The sequence below is a fragment of the Manis pentadactyla genome, chromosome 12, assembly GCF_030020395.1.
Source record: "Manis pentadactyla isolate mManPen7 chromosome 12, mManPen7.hap1, whole genome shotgun sequence".
Classification (NCBI taxonomy): Eukaryota; Metazoa; Chordata; class Mammalia; order Pholidota; family Manidae; genus Manis; species Manis pentadactyla.
In genome coordinates this window covers 107,306,286-107,327,819 of record NC_080030.1, presented here as the reverse complement: position 1 = coordinate 107,327,819, position 21,534 = coordinate 107,306,286, and the positions used below count along the sequence as shown (strand labels likewise).

The following is a 21,534-nucleotide window of genomic DNA, read 5'->3' as shown; positions in this document are numbered from 1 at the left end:
CTTTGGGGAACACGTGGTCATCAAACCTGGATCTCAGACATCTTTACATCTGAGATAAAACAGTAGGTCCATCACACATATAGAAGGAGGCTCTACTTCTAGGAGCTTCGTGAGGCCTGTGATTCAGGCTCTGAGCTTATTGCGCTGGGTGGCCCGTGTCTTCTCAGCTCATCGCACTTTCTCTTGTCTCACTCTCCTGCCTCTTGTTTTCCGCACATATACTAATGATGCTTTTTGTCTGTTACTGAATATCATGTAGTAATACCTCAACACCTTAAACTCTCTGGAATAAGGCAGAGGTGAGAGCAAGGGGATAAATTACAGTCTGTAAAGTAGTGGGAAGAAAAGACGCACTGCCAAGCAGTGGCCCCGGCCGGCCTCTGGGTGCCCTATGGAGTGGCCGCCCATGTCCTTCTCTGTCCAACGCTTCACAGCCTCATCCTTGTTTTGTTCCATGAAACTCATCATCACACACAGTAACGAAATGAACTCAGGGCAACAAACGACCAGTACAGGGCCCCATGGCTTTTTCCCTGTCTGTGGCTCAACAACACAAGTTCTTACTGTTGTGTTATGGTCAGCGTCTCATGGTGCTCTGTACCTTTCGTGACGTCCTGAGGCGTTTCCTGGTAGGAAAAGATTGAACCAATCAAACCTCAAGAGTCAGGAATGATGCTGCAACCATTTACACAAAGCTATGCATACGTAATATATACATAGTTATACACGTAGTTTCATGTATAGTTGTTAAAGTCTTTGGTATATGGCATATATACCATAGCTGTATATGGTCACTGTTCTGGGAGGGATTGGCACTTCCATTTAAAAAGAAAAATGCTTTTGTAATAATCTGATTATACCTGAACTGGGTACCATACCGCAAGAAATAAGTCAATGTATTCTCTGTCCTCTAAGAGTTTATTATCTTTTACATGTATTCTGAGACTGGGTACACATTTATTAGACATAAAATAGCTCACACTTTTGTCAGTTTACAAGGAACACAACAAGGACTTAACTCATTTGCTGGGATAAAGACCAATTGGAGTAGCCATCGAAATTCAAAATTTGGGCATGGCAACTGATTCAGTGAGACTTATGACCGATATTTTATGTTTGGTTAACATTAAACAGACAATACACTTATCACTCTGAAATTTAATTGACCAGACCTGGACCTAACTAGGGAAGGTTTACTTTAAGGTACATGTTTTTAACATTTAAAGCATCATCATCTAAACTGTTCTAGAACTTCCTTCCTGATTCATTTCATGAAGTCCATCATTCAACTTCAGGAAGCTTTCTTCTAATTTGGATCAGCTTTTAAAAGAGATTCCTTAAAATCGTATATTCTGATTCTATGAGGTAGACCATCCCACTTCCCTCTCCACTCCACATGCTCCGTGTCTTTCTCCCCCTCAGTTCTCTGCTAAGGAGAACCACCCTGGAGGTCCCACTGTGCATCACTTCCTGTGGGAATTCTTCCCTTACCCCATGGGGCTCGGGTTGGGGCCCCTTGCTCTGGGCTGCCTTGACGCTCTGTGCCTGCTCCTGTGACAGCAAACACCGCCCAGAACTGAAACCATTTGGTTTCCTGTCTGAATCCTTCACTGATCTGCTCGTGGGCTTCTTGAGACCTGAGCTATGGTTTTCTTCCATTTTTGTTCTTTTTTTTTATGAATCCTCAGAGCCTATCATAGAGTTTAACATGTGGCAGACACTCAGGAAATGTTCATTAAATGAAAACAAGGGATCCTTGAATATCCACTGCAGTTGCAGTCTGTTAATAATAAAATATGGGCAAAATGTATTTGAACTATTATCCTTCTAACTGTAATGAATTTTAACATTTTATTAACAACTAATCACGACTTAGAAATCTCTTTAAAAGATCCTTTGGTGCAACTGTTTACCATGTTAGTCATTCAAACGCTGTTCATCAGCTGTCTGATGATTTGACAGACTCCATTAAGGAGATATTATTTAGCAGTATCTGTTTTAGTTTTTGTAGCTTGCTCTAAGATCTGCCTTCTTGACCAGATCTTTCTAGTTATAATAGTTATATTCCAAAATTATAATTTATTAAGTATGAGTAAATATGGGGTTACCACAAAGATGACAAACTAGGTTATCCTTTTAAGAAAATAAGTATTTATAGCAGTAAGTGAATATGTAACCAAACTGCACAAAGGCAGTGTAAAAAGTGTTTAAAAATAAGTTGATGTAAATGAAGCATTTCAAAGTATAGGTTGGCACTTCATCATTAACTTTAATTTTGTGAGTTTGTCAGTTGATGTCACAACCTTAGTGTTATTTTTAAAATAGTTTTTTTTTAGGGTATTTAATTAAGTAATGTGGTGTTTGCTTATTTCAAACAGTCTGTCTTTGTCCCTGTCAAAGCCGTGCAGGCCAGACATTGCTTTCCTTTTCCCTTTTGTTAGTGTCCTGTGTTAGGTAATCATTTCACAAATAATAGATTCCAGGGACCTTTGATCCACCATTACTGTAAAATAAAATAGAACTTAATTTTTTTCTGGGCGTAATGGTTTTAACCTTGTGTACTAATTTGACTGTGCTTGTGGGGGCAGAGCCTTAAATGAGACGCAAATGAAGGAAAAATTGCTGCTGCTGCCACTGTATATCTAATGAGCACTGTGTGATAAACCGTAACCTCTTCGACATTTCTCTGGAAAGCGGCGTGATTATTTTGGATGGCTAGCCCTTTGTGGATGGCTCATTACCGTCTGGCATAATATGTATTGATAGAGACTGTAATTGTCAACTCCTATTTGACATGCTGCCCCTAATAAATGTGGTTTGCATCACTGGAGCCCACTAATGGTTATAGAGAAACTGTAATTAAAGAAAAAAATGGTATATATTTTAGGTTAAAAAATTGTATCTGTGTATGTAAAATGTCTCTATGGAGAATTGCCTGCTCGCCAGCACCATCCCCTCTCCCCCACCCCACCTTTGCAGCTTCTTGTCCTGTAGCATTTGAAGCTTCCCCTGAGGATTGGAGCTCTTTTGTCAGTGTAAGGCCAACATGTGACAGGACCCTCGTGTGTGTGCGTGTGCGTGTGTGTGTGAGAGAGAGAGAGAGAGAGAGAGAGAGAGATTTTCCTCCACACTTTGACAAAGATGTGACAGTATGAATAGCTTCTTCTGTGTATGTATAAGTCCCATTAGGCTGTAGTTTATAGTTCTGGGTTCAGCTCATAAAGTTAATGCCTAAAAAGGCAGACATTCTCATATTATTTGGCTTTCCTATGGTTTTCTTTGACTTTACTTTTTTCCTAACTTTATTCTCATTTTGTTATAAGAAATTTATGTTCTGTGGTAGAAAAAAAGGATAACCAAGAAGCCAAATTACTATGAAATTGGAATCACAAGGCTATTAAAGACCCACAGAATACTTTACATAATATTTGGGCTTGAAAAAATATGAATCAAAGGTTAGAACTGTGCCTATCTCATGTTATAAAATAGATGTAGGCCTAGTCCATTTATGTCTGAAAATGTAGATGGAATCCTAGAGAATATTTTTGTTATCCACTGTGTAATTATAATGCACTCTGAACTTCTGGATGAGGAAATGTACTCTTGATTTATATACTATAGTTTGTGGTTTTTATGAAACGAAATCCTCAGCATAGCACATGAAAGTAGAACATGAACAAATGTTTTTATTTCCTGGAGTAGGACTAGAAAATCATGTGAAAACTTTGGCAGCCCCCAGGTTTCTTCTTAGCAATGTGAAGACTGATACCATAATTTTTTGGCTAAGGAAACAAAGGCCCATTTTCACCAGTCTAGTGAAGACAGTACCTGTTGGAAGAGCGTGGCTCTGTATTCGTCCACCCGTGGTTTTGAATCGTGGTCCTGTCCATTTGTCTAGGCAAATTTCCTGACCTTTCTGAGCCCCAGTGCACCATGTGTGAAAATAGAGACAATACTGCCTACGTAGCACAGCTGCTGTAAGGACCATGTGTGAAAAACACGTGAGGTGCTTAAGGCAGTACTGTTGGCACCTAGTAGGTGCTCAATAAACACTATATTTCTCCTTGCCCTTTATTCTCCCTTCATCCCTCTGCCTCCCCAGGTGACCACATTTCTAATCTCTGGTGCATTCTCTGCTCTCTCAAGGGTGTTCTGTCCATGAAACAGACTATTTTAATTTTGTTAGGTTATAATAGCTAATACTTACTAGCAGCCAGGCCCTATTCTACTTTTCTTACATTAACTCACTGAATCCTCACAGCAACCCTAAGAAATTATCATCATCCCCATTTAACAAATGGAAAGAAACGGAAGCACACATAGGTGAAGCAGCCTGCCTGGAGCAGCACGGTGACAGGGCCAGCGTTTGAAGCCACGCAGTCTGACGCCAGAGCCTGGATCTGGGCCACTCGGCTGCACCGTCTGAGCAGTTCACGTCTTCTCGTGTTGCTAAGACAAAGGGAAAGAGCAGGTCCTGGTCGGGTTCTAGAGAGACCCGGCCCACCTCCCTTTGTGAGTCTGTTCACCAGTGGCGATGGCAGTAATAGAGACCGTGTGCTGAGCACAGACCACGTGCTAGGCACTGTGACCTCATTCATGCCTCACAGCAATCTTAAAGAGTCGGTAGTGATATCCCCTTTATAGAGATGAGGACAGTAAAGCTTGGGGGTGTTAAATAATTTAGCCAACATTGCACAGCCAATAAGTGGCAGTTCTGGGACTTGAACCAGGTCTTTCTTACTCCGAACTCCTATTCTTAATAGCTGCAGTGTACATACCGTATTTTGTTGACATCATCTGCTTTTGTCTTTCTTACAACCAGATTACAAACCCTTCAAGGACTACACTGTGTCTTACTTATTTTTAACTCCAGATCTTATCAGAATTGTGCTTTAGAGAAGAAAGAAATGGAATAGTAAAACATGCTTATTTTTGCTAAATGTACTTGAATTTAAATGTATTTTTAATGAGTTTACATGTAATTTTCTTTTGACTTAATAATATATCAAACTGAGAAAACCACTTACAGACAGTTTTGGGTAGGTTGTTCTAGGTCTTCTGGCTGTAGGATTTTAATCAAATATTAAATGAAATGTTTGTAATTGATAATTTAACATGATAAATATCCTACAAAGGGTAGTCCTGAATAACTCAGGCTATGCCATTAATAATAAGAACAATTATACGGTCTTTATAGAATTACAGAGGACTCAAACTGCTGATGTTGTCAGAGATTCAGAATGACAGCCACCTACCTTCAGCCCCGAGAAATAACCCAGCATCCTTCCCTTGCCTCGGGGATGACCCCAGGGCTTCTCGGGATCCCTGGCGTGGTCCTTTCCTCGTGGTAGGACGAGGCCCTCAAGATTGGAAGGCAGTCCAGTTGTGGACTATTTAAATTCTTACCTAAACTTAAGGCCCAGGGAGGCTGAAAACTGTGGGTTCATCTTTGTCTTTGCAGAAGACTAGCTGCAAGGGCACGACAGGATGTTGTCCATGTCACCGCCCGGGATAAAGTCTTCATTCTTTCCTTTAGAATTCTAGAGAACGAAGACAAAGGGCTAGGTTAGCCTACTCATTTCTTCTCTCAGACAGAGTTAGTGCTGTCAGACCACTCTGATCACTATGTCCGTCTCTGCTCTGGGCCCGGCAGGGCATCTGTGTCCACATGAAAGCGTGCTGTTGAAATCAGGTAGTACAATGGCTTGACATTCTGATAATTAACTGGCAGTGAGTATTTTACTTTGGTGTCTAAGACCCAGTTGTTAACTTACATTTCTTTGGTGTAGGTAACTTCACTTAAGTAAAATATAAATAAGCATGTTAATTTTCTTTTGTCTCTGTGTGAAAATGACTTTTTGGCAAATAATACCAATTCAATCATTTTGTTCTCCTTAATTTATCCAAGTCGTTGGAGAGTATGGCCAGACAATGAAGGATGTTGCTGGACTTCTCTCCTCCTTTCTGGTATTGTTCTCGTTTCTTTTCCTCTGTGGGCCTGTGTGAGAGGAGACACCCACGCCTTTGTCCTAAAGCTACGCTCCGCCCATATTCCTGTTTGTGCCTTCTGGCCGCAGCCATTCTCCACCTTTCCAGGACAGCTGTCGACTCTGCTCATTGTCTGGCAGGGGCAGTGAGCCCTGCTGGGACTAGCAGCACACGCTGACTGGAGATGCTCCCCTCCCACCCCAGCACTTCTGAGGCAGCCACCATGGCAGGGGGCCTTGGGGGGAGCCACCCATGGCACCAGGGGCGATGGGAAGTGCACAGGCACCCCCACTTGGGGGGGATGAGCAGTGGCTCCCTGCAGTCACTGATTGAGTGCCCCCGCCACTCTAACCCGCTCTCCTGTTACCTTGCCCACAGGGACTTCCCACTTCTCCCAAATCCTCAGTGGTAATTGTGTATCGCTCCAGCAATTACAGATTACGGCATTCATTTATTCTTATTATATAATATATAGTTTTCTTATTAAATCCTTTTGTGTCATTGTACTTTATCCCCAACTAAACTACAAGCCCTGAGCATGTCTTACACCACTTCGTAAAAGGAGTACATGAACACTCACACTTTGATATGTATTTATTGATAAAACAAAATCACTTTGACTTTGTATTTCTAGGGTCTGATGCATAAGAATTACTAGTAGTATATTAATACTTTGAATGATGACAATAATCAAGGTTAGCAGTATTCCCACTTTTAACCTGTTCTGACTCTTCAGTTACAATCAATCAAAATATTTAGTTTTTAAAGCTTTTTCACCATAAATTAACTCAAGAGTAGGCTATTTCGTGTGGTCATGAAATACATATATGAAGATGAACATATTTTACTTGTTATAATAGCACTATATGTAATATGAATGGAGTGAGTGCTTATTAAATTACTCTTTCTCCTTTCTTGCTCAGCTGACCTTCGACTTCCAAACTGTCTTGTGAACTATTGGCTCTCTTCAATTACCAGGAAGGTTTTTAACAGGAGAAGTTGATGGCTTGTATTCAGATGTGTCAGTTTATCTTACTCCTTACAGCCTTCCTGCTTCTAAAGCCTACTCACAGACACATTCATTTGTAAAGAAAGAATCATCAATATTTCAAAAATAGCTCCTATAGGCTAGATTATTCTTTAAGTGATTGGACTTGATGAGAAGAACTTCTAAGAATGCAGAGTGAAAGGAAGCTGGCTTCCTTTAAAGAAACCATACTGTGGACAGAGAATCGACTAGACAGGTGCCTGGAGAAGACAGTAATGGTAGTGGAGTGCCAAGATGATTGAATGTGGAGATGTATGAAAGGCAATATAGAACCCACAAGAACTGGGAAAGGGTCAGATTACTTGGAAAATCAGTGAGACATTGCACAGTGTGGTCGGAAAGAGCGTGAGAGTGTAGGCAGCCGCACGCCCACCTGCCTGCCGACAGAAAGCCAGTGGGGCGGAAGTGTCTGTCTTCTGTCTGTGAGCTGGAAGTATATTGGATAAGCTTCACGTTCTCTGTTTAATTCTTTAAATCCAGACTTTATAAGATGCTGCCTAGTATTTCAGTTGGAAGCAGGAGTGAAATGTTTGCTGATGAGAATGTGTAGTTTTATCCTTCTGCAAAATTAATGTATTTTTCTGAGGTGAACAGGACACATTTTCAGATGTCTCTGTTTCTGTTCATTACTTTTGTCCCTGCCGGGATTTCAGCTCCTTGAGAGGAGGACTGTGCTGTGCTCACAGCGTACAGGCATCACCAGGCCAGCACCCGGCATGTCACCGGAGCTCACGACACACCCGACCGTTGGGCCACGTGCACATTTGGCCATCCTTTTAAAGTACATATTAGTTATTTTTAAAAATACATGTTCTCAAAATGCGCATATATTTTAATAAGCCATATTACTTGCCTTTACGGAAGTGGAGATGGGCACTGTGGGTCCAGAGGGCCAGGATGAGCAGTCATGTGCAGACCCACGGAAGGAGAAGGTGACCGTCGGGGTAGAGAGGGTTTAGTGGCCGGGCGGGCGCAGGCCTGGAAGGTCCCTGTCCCCCCGCAGCACCTGATCACCTCCCCCTCCAGTACGTCCTGCCTTCCTGTTCCTACCTTGCCTCCCACATCAAGAACCTTTGGCAACAGTCGTGACTCATTATACTGCAGGGTGAGTTAAGATTATCCAAACAGTGAGTTTTGTTATCAGAAAGCTCTAGCTTTAAATCCTGGCTTCGTTTCCAAAGAGCTGCAGAACCTTCCAGGTTATCTCATCCCCACCCCCACCCCCATCCTACTCCTGGTTTCCTTTTATTTGAAATGGGTAAACAACATTGAGATGACTTGAAATATTCAGCAGGGTTTTTTTTTTCCAGGAAGTTAAGGTATCACTATGAAGAAAGAATATTTTCTTTGCTCCTAAAACACACTTACAGACTGTACATGAAAAAGCACTAGATTGGGGGTTAGGACACCCGGCCTTGAGTCCTGTCCACAGCACGTGGACCCTGATCCAGCAGGCCTTACTGGGTGGTTGGTTCTTCATCTGTGACACAGATGTGTTCATCTAGATCAGTGATTTTTTTATGGATTCATTGAAGAACTTCAAGGGTTGGTCAGGGGTAGAGTGTAGAGATGGGACTGGAGGGTCAGGAAAGGTCTACCCTGAGCCCAGGATGCCCTGGGAAGAGAGCCTGTGGCAGTGTGATGGCTGTGACCTTTGTCACCCTAGGCTCAGGTCTTGCTGCCCTGTAGGCGACTCACTCCTGACCTGTACTAACCAGAGAGTTGGGGTATAACGTTTCCTCTAAAGGTTTATTGAACTAGAAAGGTGCATTGATTTAAAAGCCGTAGTAGTTAAATTTAGTACATTGAGCACTTACTATGGAGTTATCATTCTAAAAACTATATATGCTGTCATTTCATCCCCTCTGTGTCATCGACACTGACATCTGTGTCGTTGTTATCACCACGTTACGCAGGAAAACCCTGGGCACTGAGAGTGGTCAAGCAGATTGTTCAAGACCACACAGCTAACGAGAGGCAAAGCTGGGTATGATCAAGGTGGTCTAGGTCTGGAATCTGCATTCTTACGCTCTTTGCTGTGTGGCATCTAGACAAAATGCTAAAAGAGGATTTAAAGAAAAATCTTAAGGACAGAAGAGTATGTATAGTAGATGCAGAAATGACAGAAGTGGTGCATGAATAACTGAGGTTCATAAACGCTGCTTTGGTGCGTTACCCTTAGCAACCCTTGGTTAGCCCTGGTTGCAGATTCCCTGGAGAAAGAGCCTGACTGCCCTTGCTTAGGCCACGTGCTCAGCTCTGGGTCCCTCAGCCGGGGCAGGGGAGGCTGAGGGCCACACAGAACAGACGTGGCAGCTACCAGCCACTTGTGACCTCTGTAGGGGGTGGGGAGCGGCATTTCCAGAGAAGAGGGAATCCTCACCAGGACGTTCACCCCGAAGGTGCCCACCACCGTGATCACTGGGCTAAGCCTGGGCTGACTTCAGGACTTGGGCTACCATTGTTTTTTTTCACTGAATCCCTGACATAAAGCTTATATCCTTGTCATTTCAGAAACTCATGGAGAAATTATAGACTGTCATGAACCAGGTCATTTATATTTTTGTTTTGAAAGTACAACAGCCCATTAGCAATAAATAACATAATTTTACAGGACATACTCTTTGATGCTGTAATTTCACTTTTGGGAGATAGCCCACAAAAATACTCTCACATATATACATAGATACATGAATTTTTACAGCCATAACTGTAGTTCACTGCAGCATTGTTCATCGTGATAGAAAAATGGGGTCTGGAGAACATTATGGTATACCATACTGTGGTTAAATATCCATCATTTAAAAGAATTAGGTATATATAGTGAAGAAAATTCTTCAAACTGTATTAAGTGAATAAAGCAGTATGTATAATCTGAACTCATTTTTGTGGGAAAATGCATAGCATTTGCTCTGTTAGTAAATACATTACATTTACTATATGTTTATAAACCTATGTTAAAAACATATAGCTGGGGCTTAGGGAGCCCTGCCTTGTCATGGACTGTCAATAAAATACACTGTACCCAACCCCCAAAACAAAAAACCAAAACATATAGCTAAAGTCTGAATGAAAATACGCTGAGCTATAAGCGATAACTTCTGGGGTAGGAGGTAGGATGGAGGGATGGTAAACCTGGTGGGGTCCCATAGAAATATAATTTTAAATTTCGAGTAGCCACACTAAAAATAAAAAAAGAAACAGTGAGTGAAATTAATGTTAATAATATATTTATTTAACCTAATATATCTAAAATATTACTGTCTCAGCATGTCATCATTGTAAAGCACAGATTGAGATATTCTTAAAGAATTTTTTGTGCTAAGTCTTTAACAGTCGCAGCACATCCAGATTCACACCAGTGATGTTTCAGATGCTCAGTAGCTGCAAGAGGTTGGTGTCTACCACAGCGAGCAGCTCCGTGCTATGTGCTTTTATATCGCTTTGATTTTTTTACAGTAAGACGATGCTCCCATCTGACTTATATGATATATTTTTCTAAGTAGACCATTTAATAGTTGTGATGTTTTTGAAAGATGAGTTTTAACCTCACCTTTTAAACTTCCTGTACCATTTTTCTGTGAAAAAGAAATTTGGATGGCACAGTAGATTCACTTGAAATTAGTAGTCATGGATTTTCAACCTAGTGAATACACATTAAGACCATAGTGGAATTAAGTAAAGTGATAAAACTGGAAAAAATAAACAGAGGTAGCTTTTTATAGCATCTAAACTGTGATTCACAGACTTTCTCATTACTTTGTGTGTACATATTACTCCTTTCCTTGCGGCCTTTGGAATATGCCTGTTGTTTCTGGGGACGTAAACAAAAATCACACTGAAGAAGAAATGTCCAGCTTGGGGGTTGCCTGGGCTGTGAGGTGTGGTTACAAAGTGATAGGGTTTGTTTTTTGGTGTATAAACAAACTGTATACATTTGCTTTTCAAAGTAATTTGCTTGAAAGTTTATATATGGATACCATTTTCTTCATCCATCCTTTGAAATAACTTATGGTCAGTGTTTTAAAACCAAGCATTATTTTCAGATACTTAATAGGTCTGTCATTTATACTGATATTGAGCTTTGAGAACATGTGTGTCACATGGACATTTTACTACTTGACCCAGATTGTAATATTTTTTTTCAGTAAAAGTATGTAGACATTTCCATTTTTATTGTTAATTTCATTAAAAATTCCAAATACTTGAAAAATTAAAATGAAAATCAAGACAGCATAAATAAGGAATGATGCTAAATGAGCACAGGGTTTATTTTTTAGGTGATGGAAATATTCTAAAATTAGATTGTGGTGATGGTTGCACAACTCTGTAAATACTAAAATTCATTGAATCATATACCTAAATTTGGGTGACTTTTATAATATATAAGTTATAGCTCAATAAAGCTGGCTTTTTTAAAAATATAAAATAGCCCTTTGTGACCCTGTTAAGAATTTTTACAGCCATAACTGTAGTTTGAAAATAATTTTATGCATAGCATCGGAGTGTTTTGTAGAATCCGATTAAAGAGATATTTGGAGATGCCATTTGGTTTTCAAATCTTCCTTCCATTCAGTGTTCAGACTGTATGTCCTCTATTTCCCGGAAAGTATCTGCTGTAGAGGCTCCCTGACATGACATTTCTTTCCTCTGTGGACATCCATTTTCTTATCTATAAAATAGGGCTAATCACTAAGCTTGGTGAAGATTAAATGAGATACTGTATCTAAAATAGTAGCATCTGGGATGTAGTAGGGTCTGAGTCGTGTAACCCGCACAGTCAGTACCTGCCCGCTGCTTTTATTGTGGACAGTGCACACGTGCTGGGGACCCACTGTCCTTCCCTACATGAGAAGACCTGGTGAACTCTTCGAGGGAACATTTAGGATTTGCTCTTGTGACTCTGGTTGGTGCGGTGGCCGTGGAAGTGACCCAGCCGAAGCCACTCTGCAGCCTGCAGCCTGTGCCCTGACGCTCTTCTCATGGGGGACAGATCGCTGCCCCTTGATGCTCCCCTAAACTTCACGATTCCAGCCTCGGACGCTGCTGACGGTCCAGACGACCCCGGCCAGGCTTCCCTTGTCAGCCCGCCACTGCTGCCTGGGACTTAGTGGGTGAGGTCTTTGCAGGGTGGCGCTACCCTCCTGCAGCGTGGCCTGTGCCCTGTTTAACGTGCGGTCTCCACATTTCTCCTGACCCCTACTCGCCCTCCAAAGGGGAGAAAACTCAAACCTCAGCCTCTCATGGAGCGATTGAGGGCTCACAGGCCGTGGCAGTACAACCAGCAAGGGGCCCCACGCTGAACTTGGGCGGTGATTCCGATCGCCCTCATTTGTCAGCAAGCACCGAGACTCACGGGTAAAAAGCTGCTTGCCGTCCTCCTTTGCCATCATGCATCCGCCCTCTTACCCCTCCTACAGCCAGGGTGTGCGGGCCGCCCCCGGGCCAGCGGCTGCTTTAGCTCTCAGAAACACTTCCCGGTGACCTACCCGGCTGTCGCTCGGCCGGTCTCTCTCCCAGCTGCTTGTGCCCGAAGCGGTTTCGGAGCTCCATGATGAACCTTCGGAGGAGGAGGTTCGGGAGGAAAACGGAGACCCCCGTGAGCTCTCTGTAATCGGCTCTCTGATCCTGCACCTGCCGTGATGCGGCGCCAGCTCCTACTTACCGGCGCAGAGCGCCCAGCTCCCGGGCTGCTGCAGAACGAATCGCTGTGGCAGGACGAGTGACGAATCTACACGCCGGTGGGGTGGGGGACCCATATTTTGGGAAACTTCGACTTGGAATTGGATGTGTTTGTGTAACCTTTTGATGTAGAACTGTGATGCAGTCAGAGAGGCGGTTTGGGTTTTCTTCATTAAAAGCTTATTAAATGAAGAAACAGGACAGTCGTTTTGCCTCGGTAGGTGGGGGGTCAGAGAGGCGGGACCGATCTCCTCAGGATATTAATGTCTGCCTTCAGCCAGGGGAAATGAGCCGTCACCTGAGTTAGAGGCAGCCTTATGTGCTCATCACTAGGGATTCCCATATGTCCAGGGAGCTGCAGCCGTGAAAAACGGCAGAGCTCCGCCAGCGGCAGAGCGCACGGGGCGCTCATCAGAATTCACGTCAGGAGGCTCAGCTCAGCCTGCCCAGAGCGAGTCTGTTTGATGTCGATCAGCTGTCCGTCTGATAAAGCCGGCTGATGCGGGCTTTCCCTCCCGGGGCCGCCTGGCAGTGACAGCCGCAGCACCCCCGGTGTCTTGTTAGGCTTTTTCTGCTTGTCTCAAGCATTTTTAACCCCTTTTGTGATACCCAAGCCAAAAGGCACCTAGACAAGGATGGCTAGCCAGGCTTCCCCTTTGCTTTTCTGGCAGAAAACAGCTTGGCTGACAGTTTGCAGAAACCAGATACTATTAGTTAGCTACCCCCCCTTCCCTCATAATAAGCATCTCGCTGACCTGCAGGATAACTGTGTGTTGACAGTCATGTTTGTGCCTAGTTATTCAAAATAATGTTTCTTAAGATGTTCTTGCATACAGTAAGTTGCCTGGCTTGGTTATGCTTTATTGGTTGTGTCAGTGTGTTCATCACGACGCAGAGCTTTATTAGGTTCGTGTATAAAGAGAAAATGCGTTGCCAATTTTGTTCAGGTTGGTTATTTCTAGTAATGACTATGATGCCTCCTCACTGAGCCCCAACATCCTCTGCTTTCCCAAGTACGGCGACCGGCTGTGACGGCAGCACACCCATCCGCAGGTGGGCAGGCAGGAGTGGGGGGTGCTGAGAACAGAGCACACCAATAGTGAGCTTTCTTGGAAAAAAGAAAATAATTGTGAAGAGATATGTGGAATGGCTTGACTCTAGGATAATCATTTCATGCTATATATGTTTTTCAAAGCATGATGTACCCCTTAAACACATAAAATTGTTATTTAAAAATCTAAGAAATACTGAGCTTTCTTTTTGGAAATAAGAAAGATTAGTCCTTGTGTTAAGCTGTGATTAATTTAAAATTGTATTTCTGCAAGACTACCAACAGTTCAAAATTGCAGTAGTGAATATGGGAGGACTTTGTTTTAAAGATTTTTGTCGAAGTGGTACTTAGGATATTTGTCCTGTTTTTCTACTCCCAGACCTTGTGTTTTCACGGCACGGCAGTATTCTAGCATAGACTCAGGTGTCTTACCTCTGTGAACAAGGCCGGCCGCCAAGACTTGTCATTTGCCCTCCGGTTTCTGTAGACTGCACCTCAGAACGTCAGCCGAGCTTCCCCAACAGACACAGCGCCCTCAGCGCAGCCAGGGCTGGAGCCGAGGCCTGGCCCTCCTTTTCTGCCCCTCAACGGGTGACTTCATCTCTTTCTGGAGATCACCATTACTGTGGCTTAGAGCTTTGGCATTTTGCTTCTAATGGCTGAGATTTTGGGTTCCAGTAGCCTGCTTTCAATCAGAATGCTCATTTTCCAAATGCAGGAATGAAACAAGAGTAGTTCAGTGCTGTGATCATGACAATACAAAATCCAAAGTTCCATTTTTACCTAGGTTATCAACATGAATCAACGGCAAAATAGGAGAAATCATTTGCATTTCTGTAATTTTTGCAATGAATTGAATGAATTTCTTGGAACTTTGGGTCTGGCCTACTTAAAAGGAATTAATAAACTTGTAATTAGTTTAAGATTATCACCATAAAAGATTCTTTTTCCTGGCATTGAAACTTACACTTTTCTTCTACTATAGTACATACGCCTTGATATTTTTTAAAGTGTTATTTAAAATCTAAGAAATACTGACTTTCTTTTTGGAAAGAATATTGCTGTGCTGTGAAAACACAAGGTCTGGAAGTAGAAAAACAGGACAAATATTCTTAGTACCACTTCAACAAAAATCTTGAAAACAAAGTCCTCCCATATTCACTACTGTAAATTTGCTAGTTTTGAAGCATATTTTAGAAATTCTTTTGCTCTTATCTTCTCTCCCTTCCCCCTTCTTTCTTTGCCCATAGAGGGGGCTTGCTTCCTACAGGGCCCCTCTGTCAGGTGGCAGGAAGTGCTGGGGGAGGTGGGGGAGCAGGAAGTTGGGGTGGGGACCGCAGGCTTGCTACTATGAAGGGAGTGCCCAGGGAAGGCCTCACTGATCGGGTGTCCGGAAGGAAGCAAGTGACCAAGCCTTGCAGATAGTAAGGGAAGATCAGGCCGGATAAAGCAACGGGCCAAGACCCTGCGGCGAGAGCAGGCCCGGCGTGTTCAGGGAACACCAAGGCAGCTGATGCTGGTAGAGGAGAGCGGGCAGGGAGGAAAGAGGGCGGCCGGTGAGCGCGGAGAGCTGAGGCGGTCGGTGGGGGACCTCGGAGTCCGTTGCAGGGACGTTAGCCTCCACCCTGAGTGAGGTGAGACCCCCCCTGGGGTGTCCTCTGAGCAGAGTGAGGTGGTAGGCCACATGCTTCTCAATCTTCCTGCCTCTTCTCTGATCTTTCTCATTCTGCAAATCTCACAGACTGAAAATACCACCTCGTTTTGTTATAATATTCTTCTTCCAAATTATGAGTGAGTTTGAGAATCATTTTCTATGGTTTTGGCCATTTGTGTTTCTTGAAATTACCTCTTCGAATCCTTTCCATTCTATGCTTGAGCTTTTATCTCTTTATTAATAATTTCTTGTCCAAAACCCTTCACACATATTTTTGACATAATCTTCTGTCTGTTACGTGTGTTGCAAATACTTTATTTCAAGTTTTTGTTTACCTGAGTCTTTTTTATGGTTAATTTTACTAATGACATTTTTAAATATTTTAATTTGTCAAATTTATCCACTCTTTTCTTTATAGCTCCTTGATGTCCTGTTTTATTTTATAAAGGTTTTCACCCCAAGGTCATAAGAATGTTTTCTTAAGTTTGTAGTCTTGTTTTTCCCATTTAGATCTTTAAACCATCTAAATATATTCTTATCTATGGTGTAAGAGAGGGATCTAACTTTATTATATTTTAATCAGTAGCCATTTGCCCCAACAGCTTTTGTAAGAATAATCCATCTTTCCCTAACAATTTGAAATGTTGTCTTTGCAATAAAGAATTAATTTTCCAAATATATTTGGATCTCTTTCAGGATTCCAATCCACTGATCTATTTGTTTATTCTCGTGATATTATTGTACTTTTAAAAATTCAGTAGCTTCATAATGTGTTGTAAAATTTGCAATGGCAGGCCTCTTATTTTCTTTTCGAAAATTTCCTTTTAATTTTCAAATTTATTCTTCTCACATGAACATAAAAGTCAGTTTTTTAATATATAGAAATATTTTAGGATTCAATTTAAATGATCTTAAATAAATGACTGCTGCCTACGATTTTAATACTTTCAGAAACACCCTGAATTTGGTACGTTTTGTGTTTGGGATTTTTGTTAGTTTTCTACTGCTGTACAAAGAACAGGCTGTAGAACTCAGAGAGCGCTGAGCTTCTGTCCAGCTCTGGAGTTTCCCAGGTCCGGGAACCTGAGAGGTTACCCAGCCTGCCAGCTCAGCGCCCTGCTGTACCCTGGCCATAGCAGTGCTTACCTCGGGGCTGTTGATAGGTTTACATTGTTTTGCTTATTAATCTGTTAACTGAGTTTTTCTCGCAAAATAATTTTATGCAAAGTGCTCGTGTAGACAGTAATTTATTGGCTCAAAGTAATTAATAAATCCATTTAGTAATTACTTTCTGATCTTTTTCATTTTTAGTAATGAATAATTTAGTAAGTGAGGGCCGTAATCTCTATTAGGCACTTTAAAAATGGGATATTTGAAGCATTTTCAGATGAAATGACTTGATATTTGGCGTATACTTCAAAATAATCTGCAGAGAGCATGAAAGGCATCACTGAAACAGATTGGGGTCCACAGAGGTTCTCTTTGCTGTATTTTCCACTTTTGTATGATGGAAAATTTTCCAAATAAAAGTTTTTCTTTAATGCATGTTTTAAACTGTTAAAAATGACAAAAGTGTAGACCTTTGCTATTTCCAAATGGAATATTAGGCGTTTGTTACATTATTCTATATCTTCTGGGATTTGTAAACTTCTCAAAAGAAGGAAAGCATGGAGGGAAGGAGGAAGGAAAAGGGAATAAATGGAATAAGAAAAGGACCCCATTGTGTTTTATCTCTCTTGCCTGTGTGGGGAAACACGACTCTTCTCTTATAACGGCAGCATAAACATAAACGTGTAAAATGTTCTAAGGGATTTCAAGTTCATATGAGGAACAATTTCTGATAATTAAACCTATTTATCAGCAGACCTGGCTCTGCCGAGGTAGTTATCACTCATTCCTCACAGGGGCCAAGTGAGGTTAATTGACCTCTGGGGTCACTTCAAGCTCTGATTCTATAAACCTGACTTTTTAGTTTATGTCATTCCTTCCCTTTTGACACTAAGAATGGTAACAGTCCCCTATACCTTTATAAAATTGATTGCTAAGTAAAGAGTTACTCATTTAGCAAATATTTATAGGCAGCCTAGGGAAGTCAGATAATATAACTTACAATATAGTGAGGGAGAGAGATGTCTGGAAGATAGATGGCTAAAGAAAGAATTATATATAATAAGACTGAGCTTTAGTCAAAGGCTTTCAAATGCAGAAAGGGTTAACTCTGGGAAGAAGTAACACATGGACTGATTCTTTAAAATTCTTCTAACAAAATGTATTTGTGACTCACCCTATAGCAGCAGAAGTTGTATGGCACATCCATACATACAATGGACCTCTATAGAGATGCTAAATAGAACAAGGAGTTTCTGTTTGTAAATAATGTGGAACTATCTCTGAGAGATAATATTCGTGAATAAAACCAGAGTGCAGAAATAGGAACATAAAATGTCTTTGCCATTTTTGTGATATAATTTTTATTGACCATATCTTTCAGGAATTTATTTAGCTGCATGTAACAGGACTCTAGCAAACACTAGCTTAAAAGAGTGCAGTGCTTATGTCAGACGATGAGTAGTCTAGAGATGGTCACATCAGAGCTAGTGGCCCTCCAAGAAGTAAGTCATCGGGGCCCAGGCTTCTTCCTGCTCTACCGTCCTGAGGTTGGGGCCCTCCGGGATCCTGAAGTCTTGCTGCGTCCCCAGGCAGCTGGGCCATATTCCAGGCAGGAGACGGGGGAAGCCCAGAATGCCAAAGGTAAACACCAGTGGAATCTGTCCCCTTATATCAGGAGCTCAGCAGATTTCCCAGAAACTGCACCTCGTGGATATCTACCTAAACTTTGGCCAGACAGTGCTACACGATCACCTCTAGCCTTAGGGGCTCTCGGAGAGGTGAGTATTTTTAAGTGAGGTCATTTGTCACCCCAAGTGTACTCAAAGGTATGTTGGTAGTGAGGAAGGAAAGAATGGGTAGGTGGCTGGCAATGCCGTCACCCTCACTTAGAAAGCTTAGGAGGCTAAAAACGTGGAGGAATGTTGGAAGAAAATGGATCAAAGCATATTAACTTAACATCTAACTGAAAGAAAGTTATTTGGTGAAAATTCTTGTAAAAACATTGATTAATCTTCAGTTTCATTGCCTCCTTTGTCAAAGATTAATTGACCATATAAGCATGGGTTTATTTCCAGACTCTATTCTGTTCCATTGATGTATGTGTCTATTTTTGTGCCAGTTCCATACTGTATCTTTGTAATATACTTGGAAATCAGGGAGTGTGATACTTCCAGCTTTGTTCTCTCTTTCAAAGATTGCTTTGGCTATTCAGGGTCTTCTGTGGTTCCATACTAATTTTAGAATTATTTCTTCTAGTTCTGTGAAAAAAATGCCATATTTGATAGCATTGAATCTGTAGATTTTTGGTGGGGGGGATAGTTTGGTCATTTTATTTGGTCATATTCTTCTAATCCATAAGCATGGTATATCTTTTCATTTATTTTTGTCATCTTCAATTTCTTTCATCAGTGTCTTATGGTTTTCAGAGTACAGATCTCCTTCAGATAAAATGACTTGATATCTAGCATATACTTGGTTAAACTTATTAGCTTGATATCTCCTCCTTGATTAAACTTATTCCTAGCTATTTTACTCTTTGTGATGCAATTGTAAATGAGATTGTTTTCTTAATTTGTCTTTCAAATTCTTCAAACAAAAGTTCATTATTAGTCTATAGAAGTGTAACCAGTTTATGTGTGTTAATTTTGTGTCCTGCAACTTTACTGAATTCATTTAATTCTAATAGTTTTTGGAGGGAGTCTTTAGGGTTCTCTATGTATAGTATCATGTCATTTGCAAATAGTGACAGTTTTACTTCTTTTCCAGTTTAGATGTGGATTTTATTTCTTTTTCTTATCTAATTTCTGTGGCTACTAGGACTTCCAATACTATGTTGAATAAAAGTGGAGAGAGTGGGCGTCGTTGATTGTTCCTGATCTGTTCAGCTAATGTTACCTGTAGGTTTGTCATATGTGACCATTATTATGTTGAGGTATATTCCCTCTATATTTATTATGTTGAGAGTTTTTATAATAAATGTATGTTGAATTTTATCAAATGCTTTTTCTGTATCTATTGAGATGATGATATGATTTTTGTCCTTTTTGTTAATATGGTGTATCATGTTGACTGACTTGTCAATGTTGAACCATCCTTGCATCCATGGAATAAATACCACCTGATCATGGTTGAATTTGGTTTGCTAGTATTGTGTTGAGGATTTTTGCCTATCTGTTCATCATCTATAATTTTCTTTTCTCTTTATATCTTTGTCTTGTTTTGGTATCAAGGTAATGCTGGACTCATAGAATCAGTTTGAAAGTATTCCTTCTTCAATTTTTTAAAATAGTTTGAGAAGGCTACCTATTAACTTTTCTTTAAATGCTTGATAGAATTCACCTGTGAAGCCATCTGTACCTGGACTTTTGTTTATTGGGAGTTTTTTGATTACTGATTCAATTTCATCCTAGTAATTGTAGACCTCTGTACTTTAGGTTGGGCTTGTGGCTGCTATGGGACAATACCCTTAAAATTCTTAAAGAGACCTTTTGTCTAGCTATGGGTTCTACTAGACATCACCTGAAAAAATTTAGGTCCTTTTCTAGCCACTCTTATGATTTGATCTTTTTCCTAGTACCATTTCTTATTTCAGAATCTTTTTCCAGAGAGACTGGAAATGAAAGTTTTATTTTCAACCTAGCAAGTCTTTGCTCCTTTATTGTTCCTCTGCATTGTGCTTCCAAACTAAACAATTCTCTCTTTAGCTCATCTTCTTTTACGCTTTATTATATGCAGCTGCAAGAATCCAGCTGACATGTTCCGCATTCTGCCTGGAAATCTTATCCAGATCCACAGACTTAGTAGATATATTTTTCTGTCTTTCAAGTTACCACAAGAAACCCTTCTGCCAATTGTTGCCCAGTCTTACAACACAGTGTGTCCTTTCTCAGTCTTCCAGGAACAGTGTCTTCACTGCCTCTCCAGCTACTACTGTTTGCCGTTTTTCAGCCTTTACCTTTAGCCCCCACCATTCAGACCCACAGCCATTGACACGTATTTTAGGCTTTGTTGAGCAGCACCCTTGTTTCCGTATCATACCAGTATTTGGGTCAGATAACTATTATTACACAGCAAACTACCCTGTAATTTAGTGACTTGAAACATCGGTTTTATTTCTTACCATTCTGTGGGCTGACTGGCTGGTTCTTCTGCCCGGGTCTTCCTGTGGCCACATTGTCCAAGCCTTAATGCATAAGCACTTATGCCACATTTGCTAATGTCTTTTTAGCCAAAGTAAGTTCCGTAGCCAAGCCCAGAGTTAGTGTGGCGGGAACTAGAAAGCATGGAAACAAAGAGGCATGATGCACCTGGGGCCATTTGTAACGGATTCCAACAGATTTCCCGCTCTGCTCTACTGTGTACCTTTGGGCCAGTCATTTAACCAGGAGCAACAATTTTCTCACCTATCAAAAGGGGTTCGTTATACCTACCAAAGGGTGGTTGTGAGGTTTAAAATGTTTAGTATTGTTGACTTTTTATGGTTACAAAAGTAATAGTTTTGTCATTGTAGAAAATGTACAAACTATAGAAAAGTATAAAAAAAAGAGAAAGAAACATCTCTTGAAATCCTATCTGATATAGGTGGTATTTCTCTTGTTTCTTATTCTGAAAAGTAAGGTCCTTGAAGGAAGAGACCGCACTTTATACATCTCTGTAAATCTCACAGCTTTGTATTTAGGATAAAACAGATAAAGTGTGAAAGTGTTTAGCTTAATTAATGTCTGACTCTGGTTATGTTCCCACTTAGACTGGAGTTCTGTGGAATGCCAGTAAGGATTCTCAGAAATCCTTGCGTTACAGAAGGTATGCTGAGAACCAAGTATCTAAGAGGAACTGTGGAGGGTGGCCTCCACCTGACAGCTTCTCTCTGGGGAATCCTGTTACTCATGGGTTAGAGGGTAAGGAATGGTTTAGAGAAGGAACATGTCAAGATCTGCTTACAGGTCCCCAAACTACTCAGTGGAGAGACTTTCATAAAGAACTCCATCAAAAAGGAATCAT

At 41.2% G+C, this 21,534-nt stretch overlaps 1 protein-coding gene across 2 annotated transcripts in view; it reads left to right on the top strand.

Annotated features, from left to right (window-relative positions):
- PDSS2 (decaprenyl diphosphate synthase subunit 2) overlaps positions 1–21,534 on the top strand; it is a 193,862-nt gene that overhangs the window by 84,166 nt on the left and 88,162 nt on the right. The gene's annotated exons all lie outside the window — the stretch shown is intronic.